We start from the raw sequence: 23,732 nt of genomic DNA, 5'->3' as shown, positions 1-23,732 counted from the left end.
AACAGAGATTTGCAAAATGGATGCAAATAAGTTTTCAATAATGTACTGGTGGGGAAGACCGACTCCATAAAGACCATAAACATTCCACAAAAAGCATTTGTTCTGACCAAGGCTTCCCAAGAGCATGAAACAAACTCCTTATCCTAGCATAAACCTATTTTATTAATTTACAGTGAATTCTGTTCATTCAGAACCAGCAAAGTCTTTCAAAGGAGGATTTACGGTCACAGACCTTATCTGGCTTGGAGAGTTGACAGGCCGATATCTTGGCAAGGAGTCTCAGAGTCACGAACCAATCAGCGAACTAATTGTCTCCTGCCAACTCCACTCCCCTTTTGCTCCTCTTTTATTTCCTCTGGGAGGGGCCATTCATCATCTTACTCCCAAGTTGATCCCTGTTCTTTCGTTGTTCCCTTCGCCTGGTAACTCTGTGCATGCATTCACTGGGAACAGGCTCCAGCTGTTCGTCTGCCTCACTGATTTCTGACTCTGAAGGCAGCTGATAACTGGCATAGGGCTCTGGCCCTCTCTTTGCCTCCGATGCAGAGCCCGCATCAGAGCCTTCTCCAGACTCCAGGATCGGCCCATGTTCCTCCCCAACCTCCTCACTGTCCGAATTTGCTCCACTGGCAGGCCACAACAGCATTTGACAAACATGGTTCTAATATATCCTTCAATTTCAATACTTTGTCTACCTTTTAAGGTGTCCTGAGTCATAGGCCAATTGACTGTATTTATATTATATTTAACCTTGGCACCATCATGCTTTCTCCCCATCTACTTTCCCTCTTGGCCACAGACATGAATGGGACACCTTTAAATAATCATTTAAGTATACAGGTAGTCCTCAACTTACTATAGTTCATTTAGTGACCGTTCAAAGTTACAGTGGCCCTGAAAAAAGTGACTTACGACCGTTTTTCACATGACCATTGCAGCATCCCATCATGGTCACATGATCAAAATTCAGATGCTTGGCAACTCATATTTATGACGGTTGCAGTGACCCCAGGTCTTGTGATCACTTTTTACAACTTTCTGGCAAGCAAAGTCAACAGGGAAGCCAGATTCACTTAACAACCATGTTACAAATTTTACAATTGCAATGATTCACTTAACAAGAAAGGTTGTAAAATGGGGCAAAATTCACTTAAGACATGTCTCATTTAGCAATTAAATTTTGGGTTCCATTGTAAGCTGAGGACTACCTGTACTGATTTTTAACACAACATTTTCCCTCTTAAATTAACACAAGCCCCACCTAGCTTCAGGGTATGTCATTTCTGTAACTCTTTGTCACCCATTGTCTTGGACTGAATTCAGCTGATTAGAGGTGGGTTGGGAGGTGTGGGCAACACCTGGCCTCAGCCAACCTGCCCCTCATCCTTTGACCCCACTTAAGCCCTTGATTGCCTGAGTTCCTTTCAGAGATGTCACCTCCCATCAACTTTTGACCCCAACTTCTCTACTTTCCAACCAAGCAGAAGGGAGGAGGGAACAATTTCATTATTTCCCCATTTGGGGGGAAAAAGGGTTTTTAACTAGTGCCATTCTGCTTTAAGAGTACTGTATCCCAATATTATATTTCTTCTACTTGTTTACTGACAAAAGCTTAACGATTCTGCTTTAACAGGAATCTGGAATGTATTTTTATTTTTATAAGGAGCAGCTTTGCATTTTCCTTACTGAGTGTGTTGAACTGGTCTTTTGTTCATTAATGGCCAGTTTCCTTTAGATTTTCCAGTTTCAATCATGCCCCAAACCAGAATGAAGGATCTGTCTACACAGCCAACCGTCAATTTCAGTCATCCTTAGACCATTACACAAATACAATTCAATACAATAGCAGAGTTGGAAGGGAGCTTGGAGGTCTTCTAATCCAACCCCCTGCTTAGGCAGGAAACCCTATACCGTTTCAGACAAATGGCTATCCAACATCTTCTTAAAAGACTTCCAGTGTTGGGGCATTCACAACTTCTGGAGGAAAGCTGTTCCACTGATTAATTGTTCTGTTAGGAAATTTGTCCTCAGTTCTAAGTTGCTTCTTGATTAGTTTCCACCCATTGCTTCTTGTTCTACCCTCAGGTGCCTTGGAGAATAGTTTGGCTCCCTCTTCTTTGTGGCACCCCCTGAGATATTGGAACACTGCTATTATGTCTCCCCTAGTCCTTCTTTTCATTAAACTAGACATACCCAGTTCCTGCAACCGTTCAAATAGTCAGAGTCTGCTCCCATTCTGGCAATATTTCTGCCCTGCTGTCTTCAAATGTGCTTCTTTACAGGTAATTGCTGACTTACGACCACAACTGAGCCCAAAGTTTCCATTGCTAAGCAAGGCAGTTGTTAAGTGAATTTTGCTCCTTTTTATGGGTTTTGTTGTTAAAGAGAATGACTGAAGTTGTTAAGTGAATCATGTGATCATTAAGTGAATCTGCCTTCTCCCATTGGCTTTGCTTGTTGGAAGCTGTCTGGAAGATCACACATGGGGATCACAAGGATCATAAATACATGCCACTTAACAAGCACCCAAATTTTGACCACAGGGATCCTGCAAGAGTCGTAAGTGTGAAAACCAGCCGTTAAGTCACTTGTTCTAGTGCCGCTGTAACTTCAGTCACTAAATGAATAGTTGTAAGTCGAGGACTACCTGTTTAGGAGGAAGGGCAGATAAAACAGTTTAGGGAGCAGAGTCCTGAAGTGAGACCTTCCTCCTTCCCTTGCAGCTGTCTGTTCAGGGGATGCTTTTGCTGCTGGCTGCCCATCTCTTGACCTCCAAGGTCCCTTCCAACTCTGTTATTCTATTCTATTCTTGCTTATTATTATTAGTGGCTTGAACCATACACTCTCTGAAGGACGGCGACGATCCCATCGTCCAAACATCTTTGCCGTTCCGTGACCCGGTGTCCTCCCTCCCCCGCCCTACAGGTCAGCGGCAACCCGCTCCCCCCGCGGGCTAAGTCGCCATGTGATCGGAGATTCCTGCTCCATGGAATCCCTGCCGGCGAAGGAGGCGGGAGTGCCAGCGCGCCTTGTGGGGTTGGGGCCGGAGCGCGCAGCCGCAGTGTGGGCCAGCCGGTGTGTATGCAAGTGTGGAGCGAGTGAGCTCGAAGTGCTACAAAAGAAGCGCGAGCGGAGTTTGCGGGCTTCAACTCCGAGGCAGTGTCAGCTGCTGTCGCGGACGGCGATCTCTCGAGCTCGCTCTCTCTCCTCCTCCTCCTCCTCCTCTCCCCGCCGTTCGGGTGGGCTTGGCCGGTGGAAACAACCGGTGCCTGGCACGTCTGTCGCCCCCCCCGCTGCCCCCCCGAGGAGCCGCCTGCTCCAGGACCCCCCTCCCCCGCGCTGCCCTCGCCTCGGGACTGGCACGGCGCCGCCACCGCCTCCACCCCCTCCTGTCCTCCTCACGGGTTAAAGCGCCGCGAGGTGAGTTTGAACCTTTTTTCCGCGGGAGGGGGGGAGGGGTTCTCCGGGAGTTGTTTTGCACGCGCACAGACACACACACACGGAGGCAATCGGGAGGCGGGAAAGAAGGAGCGCTGCGAGCCTCCTGGATCGAGGTGACCGAGTTGGATCGCCCGGGGATCCTTTGGTGCTGGGACTCGGCGCGCCGGGTCAACCGCCCCCCCCCCTCTCTCTCATCTTCCGACCTTTTCTCCTTTTCCTTGCAAAACCTGAGCTGAGAGGAGAAGAGGGGGGTGGACCCAAGTATAAAGGAAGGACACTTTTGGAAGGATTGGGGAATTTCCCTCAACAACACGGCTCTTTCCCCTTCTCCCCCCTCCTCCTCCCGTGGGCGCTAACCCCCCCCCCCCCCGTTCCTGGCTCGTCTCCTTTTTCCGTGCTTTGCCCCCCTGAGGTAAAAGCCGGGCTATTGCTTTGGTCAGGTGGCTGCCCGAAACGGGACTCTGTGCACGTTTCTACCCCCCCTCGCACCTCCCCTCCACTCCCGCCCCGCTTCTCGCTCCGGGTTCCCCTTCAGTTGACATTGCAACCGGCAGGGCCCTGAGCGGCCGGGGAGTGTGTGACTTTTTTTCCCCCTCCCCTCCTGCAAAAAAAAATCCCTTTGTTGGCTCACCTTCTCCCTCCGTTCTTGGGCTGAGGGAGGCTTTTGTTCGGGAAACATCAAAGGGACTTGAGGGGTGGGTGGGAGAGAAGACATAATTTTGAAGGCAAAATTTCTCTCCGGATTTCATTGCCTGTCAGCGCTGGCTTGGCGGCTCCCCCCCTCACTTTTTCCTGAATGAGAAAAAAGAATGAAACTTTCTTTCCCTCCCTCCTTCCTGGCTGCTTGTGTACAGCGAATTACCTAATTAACGAAGCAGCTTATTATACATGGCTGGGAGCAGATTGATCTGCTTAAGAGTTATTATTAAACTCAGATATCTATCTTGATCAGTTGGTGCCAGTGTTTGGAAGGGAAACACATTGCCCATAGTTGTTTTAAAGTTAAACTTTCAAAGCTGAAGACTTGAGATTCCCTTGTTTGCCATGTTAAAAGCCATGTTGCTATCCAACTCTGGAAACAGGTGTCTTATTCATATAGCTAAAGAAAACATACTTTTGAAAATTTTCCATACGTTTAGGCCATTAACCAGTGTCTCTTAACCAGTTTGGGTACTTCTGGGGAAAATGGTGAAAATGGACCTCCATGGTTTATGAAAGAATGTATCTTAGTCCACTTAACAGACTTCGTAAGGTATAGAAGGTACTTAACTTATTCCTGCTTGAAAGTAAAAAAAAATAAAAAATTAGCCCTTTCAAAGTACAGTAAATGCACTTAAGGAGAACAATTTTAATCTAGGCTTTTGATCATTTCTGCAAAACCAACTCACAAATTTTATATGAAGGATAATGTAATTATTATGGGTATTTCCAAATAGTTTTCATTCAGTTGCATCTGCACCCATTCTTCATAAACTGATTTGTGACTGATCTTCAGTTGTCTTGTTCTGGACAACAAATCCTGAGAACTGGCAGGGTACACCACAATTAATTCTAGCTAATGAATAAAAGCAAAATAAATAAAAAAAACTCTACTCCCTCAAGTAGAATTCATATCTGTGTCATTTTCATAATATGGAAATGGTTTTGCCATTACTGTATATTTCAAGACTTTTGAGGACTTCCTAGTCTAGTTTACAGCCTTGGGATTTATTGTAGTCTTTCATTCAAGTAACTTGAAAGCCAGTCATGATTGGTTAGGTGTTGCCCCCTAGAGGACGGCTGACCAATAGAATCCATACAATGGGATTCAAACAGTATCCCATCCCCATCAATTGTCACTGAAATAACAAAATAACTTCCATTCTCTTATCCAAAAGATAGTAGAAACCAGTTCATATTGTTTCTTTCCATTTGTTTTGCCATTTGCCAAATAAAAGTTGTTCTGTGGCAGAAGCTAGCCTTCTCTAAAGAGAATGGTAGAGAATAGCAGGAGGCTGGTAGCTGTGATCATAGTTAGAAGGTGGAGGGTAGAGTTTTGGCATGGGAGGGAAGAGGAAGAGAGTATATTGACTTCCATTTGGCTTACGAACCAAACCAAGCACTTTTTACATAGAGTAGGAAATCTTAGGTTGTAACATATCCTGTACAAAGTTAGTTTCATCACTTCTAGTCCTTCTTCCTTGGAAGAGCTCCTGATCATAAATCCTTTGGCCTGATGCTTGGACTAGGTTTAAGTATATAAAGTTCAATATTCTTCATTGTCCTCATAGTGGATATTTAGTTGCGTGGCCTTCTGATAATCATTTATATTCTTTTTTGTATATTTGTGTGCATTCTTTGTTGCCAATGGTGTCTCTGCAAGGATTGGGATTGGTTTTCCATTGTCTAATCCTCTGCAGATCCCCTTCTTTGAAAATTAAGAGTAAGTATGGAATGTTACTAATTTCAAAGAACTATGGGATAAATTGAGTAGTCATGGAGGAATTACATGTTTTAGGACTCATTGCTGAGGCATAATAAATAATGGTAAAAAAATGGGAATTTCTGAAATGCTGATCCTGAGGAGATGCCCTGGGTGCTCTTTCTCTCTTTTATGTGTTTATGTGGTTTTGAAAGCTTATTTGTTCAGACAGGTTTTTAACACATTGTAGTCAACGGTTGCTTAAAAGCTTTTGCTTTTAAAAAGCTATTTTTGCTAAAGTGTTTACTGTTTTGATTGTTGCATTTACATCCTTTTATTTGGTTTTTTAAATAAATGTGCCTTACATTAATTCTTTAAAGCTATTTCTTGGGAAATTATCAGAAATATTGTAACTATTTACTAGTAAACTCTTGTGTATGATTGATTGTTTGTTCATTTAAGTGAAATGGTGCATCATTGGGAAACAATTTTTAAATCAATGCACCTCAAATGGGCTAACATACGAATTTCAGCCTACATAAAACAAGACAGAAAAAAATGATTAGAGAAATTAATTTTACTTTATTGTAAAGCCACATTAACAGAATCATGCAAGTCTGAATGTACAAACTTCCCACTGCTACTTTTAACTGCTTGGTCCATCGTGGCGTGTCCTTCCTGAGTTTCTTTGACAGCAAAACCACTGGGAGCTTCTGCCTCTCTTTCTTTCCTAGGCAGCATCTCTTCCCCTCATTTTCCAAGGTCATCTTCAGATTCCATTAGAGTGTCCAAAATCCAGGACCTGTGGAATTTTAATTTAACAAAGTTGTGGCCACTGCTGTGCTGCTATGTCACTTGATTGTCAGTTCCAATGCTCCCTGCCATCTTCCCACAAGGAAAATCAATAGGGAGGCCAGCAGAAAGTCAAGAGTCACTCCTGCTCCCACTGCTTTTTTGCCAACCTGTGGGCATTCTGTTTATTTGTTTAGGCAAGGAAATGTCTGTGGAATTATGACCCAATGGGTCACAGGTTATCTAGTGGTAACTAGATCCAGTTCAGTCAAATTACATTTAAAATATTTTACTCTGAAGCACTTTCTCATTAAATTAAAACTCTATTTACATAGGAGAAAAGCTGTACTTCACCCTGCTATCTTACCTTGTTATTAAGAATCCTGATTATCTTCTATAATTCCTTTTTTCCTAAGTATTGTCTTTTTGCAGCTTTTAGGGATCCTGACTGAAGTTGCACTTTCTTCTTCTGCGGTATAAATCAGATTTTTGAAACACAGCTCCCTCAAACTTTATTACATATTATTATTGTTGCACTGATTATGGAATTGGTTTGTTTGAAGTGGCTTCTAGTACGGTGCTAACTATTTAGGCTATACACTACTTAAGAGTGCCCAGGGATGTGAGCTTTATCCACAGCTCCATAAAGCAGCTCAAATTTTCCAAAATGCCAGTAGCAGCTGTATGGAGCTCTGTAGGCACATTCAGGAATGTAAACTTTTTGTTTCTTTCTTGTTTTTATGAATTGAGGTTACTTGGCAGTTTGTGCTGTACCATTAAGGAGCTGAATTATATTTGTATATCTGTCCTTTCTAATCGGGGATCTGCTGTTTTTTTACCTTGCTGCTCTAGCAGTTTGGGTGGATTTTAGCCAATGCAATGCAATTCTGTAGTTTTTGGATGTGATTGCAGGGGGAAGGCTAAAAATTAACCTAGGCCATATAAATGATTTATCTGAGTAGTTTATTGTATAACCATTTATTAATTAAAGACCATACATTGCATGAAGCTACATGACTAGTGGGATTGTATAAGAAGTAGACTGTTTATATGAATAAGAGAATTAACTAGTTTATTTTTTGTAGTTGAACCTAATGATAGCTAAACAAGACGAATGTGTTTATGGAGGTAATCCTCAACTTACGATCACAATTGGAACTATAATTTCTGTTGCTAAGCAAGATGGTAAATTGTGCCTGATTTTATAATTTGTTTCCACAACTACTAGCGAATCACTGCAGTTAATCACATGGTAGTTAAGCAAAACTGGCTTCCCCCATTGAGGAAATTCCAATTCTGTTTGTTAGCTGGAAGCTGGCTAGGAAGGCTACAAATGGTGATCACCCGAACCCAGGATGTGGTAATTACCATAAATAGATGCCAGTTGCCAAGTGCCCAAATTTTGATCTTGTGATCATGGGGATGCTGCAGAAATTGTAAGTGCGAGGACCGGTTATAAATCATTTTCTTCATTGTCATAACTCCATACAGTTGTATATAGATACAGTACACACTTATGTGTGTTCTTCATGGGCCAGGCTAAAACTCACTACCCCAATTACATCTTCCCAGGCAAAAAAAACCCAAAACAAAACAAAAGGTAAAAACACTGGCTCAACTATATGATATCATATCAAATTGGGCAACTACACTACAAAAACATTTTTCTTGGAAAACTGCACTGTCAACTATAAAACATTTGGAAGGCAAAGGAATAAATAATAAGCAGAGAGATAAGTAGAGTTCTGTGAAAGTATTCTTGACCAGGACTTGGATCTTTTATCTGACTGTTTCTTTATAGCAGTTCTTCCTCCTGCCCTTGAAAGCCATTCTTCTTCCATCTATGGAAAGTGAGGGTTGTGGGACACCGTTATGCTGTGGTTCCGTACCTTCCTGAGTAGATGGTTTCAATTGAGGGATGTGTGATAGGAAAGGCTGAGCCTGTGGGTATTCAAACATGGAGTAACCCAGGACTTGATTATTTCTCATCATCTTTAACATTTACATGAAATCGTTTAAAGAACAGTTTGGATATAATACTGCCTCTATCCCAGACCAAATGAAAGATACAGAAAAAATGGTGATCTGATGACTCTGGATGCTAAAAAACTTAATTCAAAGAAGATACAGGGTGTTAATCCAGAAGTCAACTGAAGCCAAAGGATTGTCTCTTCTGCTGAACTCATAACTCTTGCTGAAGCAGCAGGTGGATCTGTGGTCTTTGCCTTTATAAGCTATTAAGTGATGGATCACTTGTGGCTCATCAGGAGAATAGGCAACAGTCACTCATGCCCTTCTTACCATTTGGTTGGACTACTGTAACTTGGTCTACATGGGGCTGCCCTTGAAGACCACCTGGAAACTTCAAATGCTACAAAATGTAGCGAAAGTGTTATTAATAGAAACAGCCCAATATTGTCATACAATGACAGTACTATGTGAGCTACGTTTCTGGGTGCAGTTCAAGTAGTGATGTCTGCAATGCTAGCAACCTACACTGTTTGGGACATAAGTGTCTGTGAAGCCTTTTGCTCCAGCTACAGTCTGCCTGCCCAAGGTAGGCCAGCAGTCTGTCTCAAGTCATGTCAGAAGCACCTACAAAGTAGTGATTATGCATTGGTTGTTCCCACTTTTCACAAAGTGCAATGGGAGAGAAACATTCTGCTGAAGTTTTTTCCCCAGAAATAAAATAGGCTTATTCACTATTAACATAAAGCTGGTTCAGACCTGGGTATTTAGACAGACCTCCAGAGACTGAAAATGGATGAAAAATGTATTTGGGATATGTTGATGCTTTTTAAATTTACTGTTCTGTTAAATATACCTGTCATAATATTTAAAATCCTTAGAGAGCATAGTGTCTTAGAAAAAGTTATTTCTTCACATTTTGATTTTGCATTTGCATATATGTAAGTTGCCTGGACTAACACACAATTTATCATTCTGGTTCAGTTAGCTTCTGAATAACCCTTTCAGGGATAGTGGTGAAAAATGTTCACCAACATGTAGATGAATTAAAACTGGTGACTTTATCTGGATGCAGCCAAGACAAATTCTGTTGGAAAGAGCAGAAACCTTCCAGTGTAATCTTCTGAGGAGTGTAAGTAAAATTTGTTGTAAGATAACGCCACCTATTTCTAGGGATTCTCTGGGAGGTCATATCAAATGAACTAGATATTGTTAAGTTGGATGATTTCCCTGCATGCGTCTATTTAATCAGAATAATTAATGCTCTTTTCAGGTTAGGCATTGGTGCTGATTACCTATCCATTTATTTTGGTTGGAAAGGAATATGGTATATAGCTTAGTGTGCTGTATGAACATAATCATTGTGGGTTGTATACTATAATTTATGACATTGTACAATGCAGCCAATTGTTTATTCAATGCTATAAATTGATGGTTGAACAATGCTATGGATATATGTGTACTGCAATATGCAGATCAAAATGTTTCTTTAGGATACAAGAAGACTTTCTAGTTCTGCCTTGGACATGAAGCCAACATCACTTTTTCTTAGCCCCAGGAAAGGGGTAATGGCAAGCCACTTCTGAAAAACCTAACCAAGAAAACTGTAGGCACTTGTATAGGCAGTCTCTAAGAACTGAAAAAAAAAACAGCTCATAATTTCATTTCCATGGCTATATAATTCATTATTTCTGCATAATATTATTTTATGATCTTTTAAGATAAATATTTTGTTTGGTTTATAGTCCAGATCTTCTCATAAACCTGCCACTCAGTGCCCATTCAGGCATCTTTGACAGAAACTAAAAACATGCTTGTTTTAATGAAAAAAATCGTTATCATCAGCTTTTCTTTTTCTAAATAGTTGTATCCGTTGCCTTCTATATTTCCTCTGCATGTCATGTCTTAAATAATAGATGTAGGAACTGAAATGAAAACTCTCTAATGAAGAATTTGCTTGGTAACTGATGCAAGCTTTTTTCCCTTTGTGATTGCTTATATTGCAGTAGAGATAATGCTATCAGAAATGGGCAGCAGTTAATTTCTTTGTATAAAACCAATCAGTTAATTGAGAGCATTATCAGCAGCACTCATTAGAGTTCATTAATCATTTGTTTAATTGAATTAAATAATGTAATTTTAAAAAGAATTATGCATATACATTGATATTAACCATTCCTACTTGCTGTAATTTTTAATTAAAGGAATAAATTAAAAGAACAGATTGTTAAGTAAAATTAAAGAAAAAGTGTTATTGTAACTGTTGGCACAGATCTTTGCTCAGCTGTGTGGTGGAGGATATTGGATAAAATCCTTTCTCATGTGAATGTAAATTCTCTTACGTTATTCTCTTCATTTCCTCCCTCATAGTTATTTTTGCACCCCTAAAGTTGCTTCTAGTTCTTGCAACCATCAAGAGTACATGTAGTCCTTGACTTACAACTGGTCACTTAGTGACTATTTGAAGTTATGACAAACCTAAACAGGAGTAACTTACAAGGTGCTTCAGAAGTTTTGGGTGTTCATCAGCTGGCATGCATTTATGGCTATTTGAAGGGTTTCGGTGTCATATGTTACCTGAGGGACCATCTCTTTCTGGACACATCCACCTGACCCACCAGAGTGGGGAAGCAAGGAATGTTTTGAGTCCCATCCCCTAAGGAGGTACATCTGGTGGAACCCAGAAGAAGGGCCTTCTCTGTGGTGGTTCCTTCCATTTTGAATATCTTCCCTTTAGAAATTAGGCTGGCCCCCATTTTGACATTCTTTCATAAGGCCCTGAAGACTTGATTTTGCCAGCTTGGGGAACCCAAAGTAGAATGGAGCTCATCAAATGGATCATTTGACTGAGTGTTGTTACTGGGAGGGGTGGATAGGGGTTGTTTTTATTTTTTTCTATACTGTGTTTTTATTGCTTGTAAGCCACCTATAGTCACTGTGAGTGAATAGGTGGCTATATAAATTTCATAAATGTCATAAATAAATAAAACGTGACTGCATTTTACAGTGTTTTTGCAGGGGGAGAAAAAGGCATTTACTTTCTATTTTTGGCAAAACCATCCCATAGTGAACAATTTGTTTAAATAACCATGGTTGGATTAATGGGACATTTGCTGTCCTCTTTGATTTTGATTAACTCTCTTTTATTTAAATTTCCAGAGTATTTTGATAACTTTTATCTGTTAAACAATCAAGATAAATTTATTTCTCTAAAATGAGCAAAATATTGCTACATTAGCAAGCTTCACCCACAAATGATTGCCAATAATTTGTCTTTAAGAGATAGTTTTGTATTGCTTGTTTTATTGAATGTATTTTTATTGGTCAATGGTGAAATAAAGTTTCTGTCTGTCTGTCTGCCTCAGAAACAACATCACTACCTTTACCTCTATAGCGCCACATAGTATCAGAGCAAAATAAAACTCATCCTTTTGGGAAGGAATCTGCATGTGAGCAACTTGTGTATTGTTTATACAATTACTTTGTGTCTGAAATGCACAGGGCCAGAATGACCTGCAACCTTTCACAATTGCAGTTTGGTCCTAGACAATCACCCATTAGCTATAAAGTGATTTACAACTACTTCCTCTATTTGAGAAACAGCAGGATTCAGTAAAAGTGTGGGAACAGACATCTTTAGGCAAATAACATGTCGCAGTTATGTAACTTTTCAACTCTAATTGGATTACTTTTTTTAATGATCTGAAAAAAATAACATAAAAAGGCATGAAAGCTTTTGTGTTCTACTCAGCTCATTATCAAGTGAGATGTTACCAAAAATAGAAGGTGGATAAGAATTAAGGCCTGATCCCCAAATTGTGTGTACAGCTTTTGCCAGGTTTTGGAAGGTCTTGGAGACTTTCTGAAGCATCATGGGGACTGCCTGGCAGGATGGCAGGGTGAACAGAGTGCAGGGCAGCAAAGCTGGCAGGGCTGGCAAGTGGCACAGTGGGTGACTGCAGGATGCCAAGGCTGGCGGAGTCAAAAGAGCAGAGATGGGGGGAGATAAGTGGGGGGGGGGGAGAGTTGAAGAGGTGGCATTCCCTTACTTTACCAAGGCTTAGGGTTGGGAGGGACCAAGTCAGTTGTAGCTTAGATTGGGGTGGGTCCTCACCTAATGACTGGTAGGATTTGGTTAATGATGGCAGTGCTGTTGCTAAGCAGTGCAATCACATGACACTGTGCTTTACGACTGCAAAGCTTAAAATATAAATTCTGCCCTAATTTTTGTAACTCAAGGGCTATCTGTATTCAGGTGTTTTAAAAATGATGGAGTAAGACACTTGAAGAATCTCTAGTTGTTTCTGAAATTATATTTCCCAGTAGCTTCAGTCGGCAGTAGTGTGGGATATTGGTAACATTTCAGCATCATCTGGAGGGCCACCCATCTTAATTCTTAGTTTAAACCTTCAGAGACTGTTACTGTGTTGAAATGGGATACAGCTTGATTGAACTGAGATTTCATATGAAACTCTTTTGGAGTTCTGCCTGAAGCTTGTATGTTCAAACTTTATCCTGTCTTCTGAAAGTCCATTAAGTATCTTAATTAGAAATACTGCAGGAATTCCTCAGTTTATCCTGCTTCTAATAAATCTTAAGCTTATGTTTTTAGGACAGTTCATATGTAATCGAAGAATATCATCCCATATGACAAGAGCCATTTAAAAAAAAAATCTTTTCACTGCTTTACTATACCGTTGATTGCTAGGAACGATTCTAAACCATGTCTAGACAGCAAAATTCCATTAAGAACAGTGGCTTCATATAAAAAGATTTAAAATATTGGCAGCTTTTGCTGCTTTTCTCTGATAATAAAAAGAATGTTTTGGAATAACTGATGAGTAGTTCACATGCTTTCCACCACAAAAAGAAAGTGATTTTATCAATGTCTGTGCAAAAAAAAGCCTGAAAGGTTGGTTGATTTGACTTTACTAAGCATGAAAGTCCTGTACTAAGCATTAAATTTTTTTAAAGGAATAAAATACTTCACTGTGCTTTTCTAGCAGGTCCTACCTGGAACAGCCACTTACTTTAGGGATAAATAGTGATGTCATTGGAAACCCTTCCTTCCCCCTTAGAAAAAAAGCAATATTTGATTGTTTTACTCCCAGTTTTCATGATTGTTGTCCCCCCAACTAATATGTATTCAGCTTGTATGTACATGGAGATTGTGGAAAGGGAGGCGTTTACAGTAGTGGAAGATGAAATGACAGTGGTGATAGTAATAGGGATGGGGATAAGCCATTAAGTAAGAGTGAAATGTTGATGTTCCTAAAATTGAAAATGGCATTTGTGACATAAATCTGGAAGAGTTTACCTGTCTCCTGTGGAGCAGTGATACAGTGAGCGCACATGAACACAGCATGAGGTTGTGCAAGCCTATTAAAATGAGCAACTGATTAAGGTCAGTATAGCTTAATTATACATACTCCTAGGTAATAAACTGATGTTTATGCTGAAAATGTAAAGAAGGCAGAGAAATTTAGAAATGAAATGCACAAATAAATTTGCATCTGCATTAAGCAGAAAACACAACACATGATATTTAATATCTGTGTTGATGTTCAAAATAGCGCTTAATGTGTTGTAAAAAAAATAATTATTTTGTGGAGACAGTGCTGAGTGCCTTCTTACCTCCCAATAAAATGTGCTTGACAGATGCTGGTTTAAGCAAAAATGCTACTTGAGAAAAATTGTGGGGGATATTTTTCCTTCAAAGTATGTTAAAGCATATTACTTTTACTGAAAAGTAGAAATAATTTTTGTGTTTGAAATATATTTGAATGTTAGTAGCTCAGGTTGATAGTTGAGCTGTTGGGCTGAGCTCTGAGCTTACCAGTTTGGTTGCATGCAAAGAAATTGCCAAGCTCACAGCTCAGACCAACAACCCATAAACTTTGTGTGTATATGAACTTAGAATATCTGTTGTATGAAAGGAAACTTCTAGTCCAGTGTTTCTCAAACTCTGCAAGTTTGAGAAGTGTGGATTTCAACTCCCATAATTCCCCTTCCAGCAAAGTATATTTTAGTATATATGGTATTCAGATTTTAGATATATGTGGATGGCCTTTTTATGACAGGCTGTTAATCTCATTTTTGTTATTTATTATACTTCCTATGTAAAAACTGGCAGTCTAATTGTTGAGGGAAGAAGAGAAGGAAGAAGATGGAAGTAGAGAGGGGAAAGGAAAGAAGGAAATGGATGAGGGGAAAGGAGTAGGAGAGAGGGAAGGAGGGGGAAGTGGAAAAGAGGGGAGAGGAGAAGAGGAAAAGGGAGGAGAAGGAAGCACCATATTTTTCAGAGTATAAGACGCACTGGAGTATAAGATGCACCAAGGTTTTGAAGAGCCAAATTAAAAAAAAATAGGTAGGTAGAAAGAGGGATAGAGAGGGAGAGAAAGAGAGAAAAATACAGTAGGCAAGTACGGAGAGAAAAAGTAGGTAGGTAGATTAAGTGATAGAGAGAAATAGAGAGAGAAATACAGTAGGTAGGTAGGGAGAGAGAGAGTGTAGGTAGGTAGGTAGATGGATAGAGAGAGAGAAATAGAGAGAGAGAAATACAGTAGATAGGTAGGGAGAAAGAGAGAAATAGAAATAGAGAAATACAGTAGGTAGGAAGAGAGAGAGAGAGTAGGGAGGTTGGTAGCTAGAGGGAGAGAGAGAGAGGGAGAGAGGGAGAGAGAGATAAATACAGTAGATAGGTAGGGAGAAAGAGAGTAGGTAAATAGGTACATAGGGAGAGAGGGAGAGAGAGAGAGAGATACAGTAGGTAGGTAGGTAGGGAGAGAGAGAGAGAGAGAGAGAGTAGGTAGTTAGGTAGATGTTTCCAGGTGTATTTATCCATGTGCTGGAGAAGAAAATTGCTGACAAACTGCAGCACCTAAGACTTTGTTTCTGCTGGCACAACACTTGATTAATGTTAATTCTCATCAATCAGTTAAAGAGCTTTCCAAAAGGGGGGGAAAAAGTTTATGCACTTTGCAAGCCTCTCCAAAACGTCCTGTTTTTTTTTTTTTTTTTTTGCGAAAACTGTCCTGTTTTTTTTTTAAAAAAGGCATGAATAGTCTTGGGGGGAACTTGCAGAGTGCTCCGGGGTGGTGGTGGCCAAAAATGAGCAAAAAACAGCCTGTTTTTTTTGCGAAAGCGGGCCCATTTTTGCCAAAAAGATTGCATGCATAGCCTTATAGAGATTTATAGAGTGCTGCTGGGGAGGGAGGCAACAAAGGCCAATTTTATGCTCATTTCTGCCCTTCCCAGCCCCCAGGAGCTCTCTGAAAGCCTCCATAAGGGTATGCATGGCTATTTTGGTGGAGGGGTCGGGGCTTCGGGAGGCAAAAAATGCTGTATTGGGTGTATAAGACGCACACAGATTTTCAGCCTCTTTTTTGAGGGAAAAAGGTGCGTCTTATACTCCAAAAAATACGGTGGAAAGGAAACGAGAGAGATAATACAATTATGAAAATAATGTCTATAACTATGACATACAACATTATGTATTTAAAAGAGATTATAAATGTATGATTAAAAGAATATTGGTTATAATCAGGGTGTATAAAACTATGTGTACTCAAAAAGGACAAGATATAGCCAGGACACTGCTGCTGCAAAACTGGAAATGTGATGTATTATAAAGAAAAATATACAATAAAAATATTTATTAAAATAATAATTGTTGGTTTATTCTTCCAATTACTTTTTGTCTTACATAACTTCTGTCAATGTGTCCATAAAAAGTAAGTGTGTAACACTAAAAAAAAACACCCTATAGTTCTCTTTAATTAGAAATGACCAGATGGAAGCTGAAATACTTTGGCCACCAAATGAAAAAAGAAGACTCATTGGAAAAGACCTTGATGTTGCGAAAGATTGAAGGCAAAAGAAGGGGCAGTAGGGGAAGAGATAGTTAGATAATGTCATCGGCGACACAATGAACATGAATTTGGGCAAACTGGGAGATAATGGAAGACTGGTGTGCTGTGTTTCACGAGGTCACAAAAAGTTGCACATGATTTCATAACTTAACAACAAGAAAAGATGGAAACAAATAAATTCAAAGGGCTGACTCAATGGACCACTAGATCTTTTTCTTTCATGTTTTTTATGTTTCTATGAAACAAATATATTCTTGGTGGGAGTAAGGAATGTTTCTATCTGCCAGCTACAAACAAGAGAGTTCAGGAAAATACTGTGAATAAATGCCTTGCTTGTATGAAGTTCACAAATTTAATGACTCATTAAAGTATTTTTATTTTCTTTTTAAGCAAAACAAGCAATAAACACATTCAGTACTTCTAGAGAACAACACTCTTTAAAACTATGGCAATCATTTTTGACAGCTGTAATCAAGGCTACATACTTTTTCAATAATAATTTATTGTTATGGAACTTATCTTCATAGGCTTATCTGATTTCCCTAGCTACAAGTTTCTGTATTGATCATTGCAATTACAGGCCTTTTCTACCAAGACCAAAAAAACAAAAACAAAATACATTTGCTGCAAATCGAGCAGTACTTACTAGGGAAAAAGATGTAAAATAAGTTAAAGAAAAGTAAAAAAAAAACAGTATTTCCGTCTGGACTTTGGCCTCTGGGAGGAAAAGTATTATCTTTTCCTCTTGGAAATAGCTGAATGTAAAAGAAGTTATAAGTTATCTGTTTTGAACAGAAATAACTGGTTTGTTTAAGGAGTATCATTCCTGCTTTGTGCCCCATCTTTCATTTTTTTGTGTCTTTTTCTCCCCCCCCCCAATGGAGCTGAATGCCAAATTGCAGGGCAACAGTGTGACAGCTGGTTAGTGTCCAAAGTCCTTGCCTGTTTGAACTTGTATCAGGAAATGATTTGTCAGAAGATCAAAGCTCTGGTGGGGTGAATGAACTCATCTAGTAAACCGCAAATTTGGCCTCAGTTCTAAATATTGTTTGTCATATTTATGAGATCTTGAATGATTTTTGGCTTTCTTGGAGATCTAACATGTCTAATATCAAGTGTCCATACATACTAACAAAATTATATTTGAGAAAATAAGCTATGATGGTAGACTACTCAGTTTAAGAAGCAATGAATTGAACACAATTTTAAAAGTTGTCATATTTCTCTTGGGAATTTTTAAGATACTGTTAAGTTTCTTTAAGATAATCTCAGAAAGACTGCAGAAAAGTGTAGAAATGGCCTTAAAGAATGTTTTAAACAGCCCTAAGACAACACAAGTTTAGCTTTGAAAAGAAGTAGAGAATAAGAAAGAAGCTCTAGTTTGCCCAGACTTAATTCTCTTAGATATAAGAGGGTTGTGAGAGAATCCCTGTCAGGTTTTCAAGATGGTTATATCCTGGAATAATAAAGCTGAGTTCCAGTAATCCTTGCTGAGCCTGTTTTCTGAGTTAAAGGTCTAACAGGAAGTTATCACGATGCTAATGTCTACATGTATTTTTGGATAAATATTTTATTATATCAAGTTAAATAACAAGAAAAATAGATTATATATACTGTATATGACTGTACAGTAAAAGTAGTCATGGAAGAAGTTCACTTGAAGGTTTCTTTTTTAATTTGTTTATTAAAACATTTTTATATTGTAAAAGACAAATCAAAAGAAAGAAAAAGAAAGAGTGAGAAAAGAAAAATGAAACTAAAATTAAGAAATGTGTAAATGATGTTTCACCTTCCTATCAATAGATTACAATCTTACAGTTCTTCCTCTTTCTTAAAATGTTTTGCTGGGACTGTAAAGTGAAAGATTGGAGACCACTGTACCCTCTGGCCTTTCCTTCTGCTATGATGTATCTGCTTAGTTTCTGCTGGCACTGGCTATCTTCTGGGGGCACCTCACCTGGCATCCTTTCCCAGGCACCAGTCTATGAAGGAGATATTCCCACAGCCTTTGTGATCTTTGACAAATGAGAGGTATGCATGGAAAAAAATGAAACAATTGCTATAGTTCAACTTTTTGGCCTATTGACCTAAAGACATTTGACTGGTGCCATTAGACTTTTCTTCCCTTCTTTTGGAGATAAAACAGGGATAAACAAATAAAACTTTATTTAAATATTGTATTTTTCAGAGTATAAGATGCCCCTTTCCCCCTGCCCCCCCAAAAGAGGTTGAAAATCTGGGTGCATCTTATGCACTGAATACAGCATTTTGGGCCTCCCGAAACTCCACCCCCTTCACAAAAATGGAGAGGGCTTGGGAGGCCTGCAAAGTGGTCCTGGGGGCTGGGAAGGGCAAAAATGACTGAAAAACCATTTTTTGCTCATTTTTGCCCCCCAGGTCCCAGGAGCACTCTACAAGCCTCCTAAAGGCTATGCATGCCCCCTTTTCACAAAAAATGGGACATTATTTGCTCATTTCCCACCCACAGCCCACCCCACCCCCAGGAGCACTTTATAAGCCTCCTAAAGGCTATGCATGCCCTTTTTTCCACAAAAAATGGGCCATAATTTGCTCATTCCCCCTCCCAGCCCAGCCCACCTCCAGGAGCACTTTACAAGCCTCCTAAAGGCTATGCATGCCCTTTTTTCCACAAAAAATGGGCCATTATTTGCTCATTTACCCCCCAGCCCAGCCCAGCCCACCCCCCAGGAGCTCTTTACAAGCCTCCCAAAGGCTATGCATGCCATTTTTTGAACAAAAAATGGGCCCATTTTCATGAAAAACGGACCATTTTTTCCTTCTCACCTCCCCCTGCCCCCAAGAGCACTTTGCAGGCCTTTCAAACTCTCTGCATGTCCTGTTTTTCACAAAAAATGAGGCATGCAGAGGGTTTGGAAGGTCTGCAGAGTGCAAAAGCTTTTTTAAAAAAATTACCTCTTTAAAATCTTGGTGCATCTTATACTCCGCTGCGTCTTATATTCCGAAAAATATGGTATGTGATATTCAGAAGAATATAAGCAGTGTTCTCAGCAGACTACCATAGTATAGTTAATGATTTAAGTTGGAACTGATAAATCTTGCAAGCTATCTCTTTTTCCAGATGGCTTTCAAGATATATCAGCTCCCAAGGAATTAGTTTAACATGGTCTAAAATATTACAGAATGACCTATATGGGCAGAGAAATATGAATAGAATACTAAGGTTTATAAAATACAAGCAAAATAAATAAAAGTTCTAATCCAGACACTTGATTCAAAAGTTTACTTAATTCTATAGAAATAAAGAAGGCTTTGAAAGAGGAATTCCTTTTATTTCTCTTGTATCTGGATTTTCCATTTCTTTGGAATTTCCAATTTAAGCTCAGTCTGTGGGAAGGTCTTACACATCCACTTGGTCAGCAACTTCTGCTTTTCATTTTGGAATAATACCACATTTTTCCTCTCCAGGAAGGCAAGGTATTTGTGGAGGGGTAGGAAGTTTTCTGTTTGCTTACATACCAAAACCCAACTCTTATCCACACAGATGAAACTGGCTTAGAAGCTGCAGGATAGTATTCACAGTAACTTAGAAACTAGATGTACTCTGCTTTATTAAATAAATAAAAATAAAGTACACAGAATTATGTGCGTTCAGTTTTGCTGCAGTTCAAGCATCTGTTTTCTTTTTTCTCTTTTTCCGTGGCTTCAGAATATACTATCATGTTCTGTATTTTAACACTGCAATATCAGTCCTTTATTAAGGCTAAGGCAAATTATTAAAATCATAGATATTTTAAAAGCTGTTTTAACGTACTTGTTGCCTTTCAAGGGCAAAATTGCTCCAAGTGATAAATCATTCCATTGACTCTTGACTATACTTTTAACATGGTAACTGTCTTGTGAATAGTCCAGTATTTTGATTTGGGGCTCTCCTACACATACTTTTTTGGGGAAAAGTTTAAGATATATTTTTAATCTTCATATTTGAAAAAAATCAAATTGTGCCTAGGTGTCTTCTATATTATTAATATTACCCAAGCATTATGGAAAGCTCAGTATATTAAATATTAATATTGAGATATTAAAATTAATTTCATTCTGAGCATGTTTTTGGAGTTGAGTAACTTAATTGTAGCACTGGCTGTTACAACCAGAGTGGTGCCACATGTTTTGGCTTGTGTCTGTACCACCTATCAGGTAATTAGATTATGAAACAGTGTCTTGGAGTATAACAACTCATAATTTTTCAATGTATGTCAGATGTTATTGTGACATTGCCTAGGCTTGCTGTGGAGTACAAAATATTTCTACGAGCCCTAAGGCTCGTTCAATGAAAGCTTGAGGTGTTTTTCTGAACCAAAAAGAAAAAGAGAAGAATTCCATTCAGTAGCTAAGAATTTAGCATTCCTTGTTTTATATAAAGGCAACTATGGTCCAAGCATGCATTTTAACTTAAAAGTGGGAAGAAGAGCTTTGGCTGAACAAAAGAAAAATTTTATACAGAAGAAAGATGGTAAAAGCTGCTTAGTTCTGTTTCTCAGGACAACTCACTGAGCTCAGAATGTTTTAATTCTATATACGTCTCTTTTGTATCCAATGATCTCTCACTGGTGAATCTTAAGGTTCTAATAAAAAAAGTAAATCCTATAATCCCATCCCTACTTAGTTTTCAATTCTTATCCGTTCTTTACATGGTAATACGAGTAAGCCATTATACCTAATTTTCTACCAAGAATTCAGCTCTATTCCTAATATAAATATGGTGAAGAAGGAAGATTTTTTATTACTGTTTGCTTTTGCTCATGTTGTTTTGTTTAGGGCACATTTTGCACATAATTAAACATACTTTGGATTCTTTGCCTAGACATCGTCCTGTTTGGTTTTATTTTGTTCTGTAGGTAGGATCCAACTGAGAAAGTCTGGAAATAATGTGAGGAATGATAAGGATTTTGTTTTCATTGCTTATGAAACATTATTAATAATTTTATTAGGAAAAGTACATGTCCATTAATTTTAGGGGGAATTTCTAACACAAAACTTCTGCCTTGTGTATCTTTGTGTATATATGCAAATGTGAATTTTGATCAGTGGAGAGAATAGGATGGCAACATATCCTCAACCCTCCTACTCTGCACTTCATTGTGACAATCATCAGTTTTCTGATGTTTTGCTATGAAAAATCAGTACAAAATAATTTTAAACATTTTCTTGAAACACTGACATCATATTATGCAGTAGTGGTTCTCAATGTTTTCTTCATCATTGACCCCCTTTAAATATCTTTTATGGCCACAGAGCCCCAAGATTTAACTCAAGATTTCAATGAAAAAATTTCTTCAAGCCTTCACGCCCCTCCCCCCCCATGACAACATTGCGACCACTCCAGGGATGCACAGACTATAGCTTGAGAACCACTGCTGTACAGTATTACTTTTACTACTTAATTCTTTCCTCAAAATTAAAATGTATTTTTATACTATAGATCAATTTTATTTTTTTCAAGATTAGTATGCTTTCCCGCAACAGTGCTTTGAAGCCATACAAGTGATTGTATATATATTCAATTCAATATGATAAAAAACTAGATTTTCTGTTTAGTAGTTTATTGGGAATAAACTACTTTTTGAAATTCTTCACTGGATGAACAATTTCTCAATGATGAAGAGAAGGAGGTGCTACCAGTGGGCTATCGTCAATCCTGATTGGTCCATAGACTGAGAGAAAATGTTGCAGCCACTCGTCTACTCCTTCTGCCCAGTTTCCTCTCAGTCTATGCTCCAAATAGGCTGGTTATTCCTTAGCTGTTGCTAATTAGTGATTGTTATATTAAATTGGGTGTTTAATTTGGCTAATTTGACCTTCCTCTAAATTCACTTAAAAAAAATTACCTTGAGAAGTGCTGTCAGCGAAGGGGGTGTCGGGGCTTGTCGCCGTCTCACGACAGTCTCCGAATCACAATCAGCCTGATCTGGAGAGCCTACATTCGAGGACTCCACTGGGAATTGAGGTGAGTGGTGACTGCCTTATTAAGAGTTGCTTGGCTTGTGCGGCTGTGGCCCAGGGGTGCGGGAAAAGCCGTGGCTCTTTTTAAAATAAATTTCCTTACAGCTGCAGGTGAGCCTGAAGTCACCACCAAGGCATCTTCTCTGGACACTGGAGATTGTGGCAGCGCCGATCTTCGTAGGGAGCTCCCGATCTTAGCGTCGAAAGATTAGCGTTGGAAGACTCTGGTAGGACAGAAAGTCTTCTTGCAGCTAGCCCACAACCATAGAGCGTAGTCCCAGAGCGGCCGCTGCCGGAAGACTCGGCAGCAGATCTCTGGAGTTTTGGAAGCCGGGCTCTGGCCTGGCCTTGCAGGGAGAGCTGGGCCAGGGCATGGTAAGGCTGGGAGGCACACGAGCTGGAGGCAGAACATCTGCTCATGCAACCTTTCTTTCCAGCCGGGCAGAGCGCCACCCGGGTTAGCGCCTTTGGGATATTACTGGGTCGGTGAGTGGTGCTCTGCCCAAAGAAAGGGGGGTTGCCGGGCGGCTACTCATGAGCGTGGTCATCCCATGACGGCTTTCTTGCGCTGCTGCGACAGCACAACACAGGCATTTGCCCCTGTGGCTGTGCCTGGCTCTTTGGGCGCCACATGCAAGAGAGCAGACACCCGGCAACCCCAAACCAATAAGCCCCCCCGATAATAAGGCCCAAGCAACATTTGGGGGGGGGTCAAAAGAAAATTAGACCCTGTATTATTTTCGGGGAAACACGATAGTGTTACTTTTGAAAAGTTTTCTTTTTCCTGGGATTTAATTGAAACATGGGCAATCACAAGTTGCAGATCTCTGAAGGAATTTTTGCCTGAGGTAAGAACATACACTCCTTAGTTATCTTACAAACAAATAAGAATGTCAAACCTCCATCATTAATTTCTCCAAATATTTCCTTTTTCTCTTTTTTTAAACAACTACTATTTCATCCCATGGACAAAGAATAGTAGAAATATCCTCTGAAGTAATTGTTTTATTTTTTTTAAAAAAATATATATATTGATTACTTGCTTTTAAATATGTCCAATTTATGAACTATTTTTGAATCCATTAATATTTATTTGCATTCTCAATTCACAGCTTAAGTATGAGAATTTATTTCTACTGAGACATTCAATACATTTTGTTGAAGTTTTTTTTTTAAGGAAAATGTCAACTCATTAGGCATTGGCTTTCTAGTATTTCGTTCTAAAATATCATCCAATTTCTCATGTTACCATACCAGGGTAATATTGTAAAACAGTA

General features: G+C 39.4%; 1 protein-coding gene across 2 annotated transcripts in view; it reads left to right on the top strand.

Moving 5' to 3' along the window:
• The first annotated feature begins 3,053 nt into the window (after nt 1–3,053).
• Nucleotides 3,054–23,732, top strand: part of KANK1 (KN motif and ankyrin repeat domains 1) — a 140,932-nt gene continuing 120,253 nt past the window's right edge. For both annotated transcript variants that reach the window (XM_032212782.1, XM_032212781.1), the window contains exon 1: nt 3,054–3,420. The gene's annotated coding sequence lies outside the window, so the exon portion shown is untranslated. The remainder of the gene's footprint in view (nt 3,421–23,732) is intronic.

The sequence above is a fragment of the Thamnophis elegans genome, chromosome 3 (genome assembly GCF_009769535.1).
Source record: "Thamnophis elegans isolate rThaEle1 chromosome 3, rThaEle1.pri, whole genome shotgun sequence".
Classification (NCBI taxonomy): Eukaryota; Metazoa; Chordata; class Lepidosauria; order Squamata; family Colubridae; genus Thamnophis; species Thamnophis elegans.
This window is presented reverse-complemented; position numbering and strand designations above follow the sequence as displayed.